Here is a 762-nt window from a genome sequence, read left to right on the forward strand (position 1 = left end):
GAGGGTAAGCACCATGTGCTGAACGATATGAACTCGAAGAGTAGTCGCTCATATTAAAATTGAGAAGTAGAATTCTTTAATCGAAGATAAACCCAGAAATCGGATGTGAATCCCATAAATCGATAAGAACCCTAAATCCCCAATCTGATCGCTCGATTATGACTATAAGGGAGATGAAAGAAGTAAACGACGTCGTCTGGAATTAACTCGGCCAAACCACGAATTTAATTTACGATAAGTCAACCAAACCTCATTATATAACTCAGTCGTAACGTTATGTTATACCTCAGACGGAACGTAACTATAACTCAGCCATACCCCGAATTTGAATATCAAAATCATAAATCAGCCATATCTAACGTATAAATCAGCCGTAACATGATTATAACTCAGCCATAACATAGTCATAACATAGTCATAACTCAGCCAAACCTCGAATTTTAAATATAAGATTATTTATACATTCATGTTATTAAAACACTTAGATAAGAAGAATTTAAGGTTTCTATTCACTGTCAAAATGAATATAATCAAATTAGCTATTGTTTATACCTTTTAAGACTTCAGTGGCCAACAAAGAGATAAATCCTAGTAATGATTGTATATTCTATCTTGTAATACTATAATTTAATACAATTCTATCTTTTATATTCGGGTGAATTTAATTTTTTACATTAAAGCTACTTTTTAAGATATTCTAATACCATAATGTTAAGTTTATTGTTCAATTTAAAATGCTTGTTTATTGTTGAGTTTAATTTG

This window comes from Capsella rubella, unplaced genomic scaffold (assembly GCF_000375325.1).
Source record: "Capsella rubella cultivar Monte Gargano unplaced genomic scaffold, Caprub1_0 scaffold_6, whole genome shotgun sequence".
NCBI classification, from domain to species: domain Eukaryota; kingdom Viridiplantae; phylum Streptophyta; class Magnoliopsida; order Brassicales; family Brassicaceae; genus Capsella; species Capsella rubella.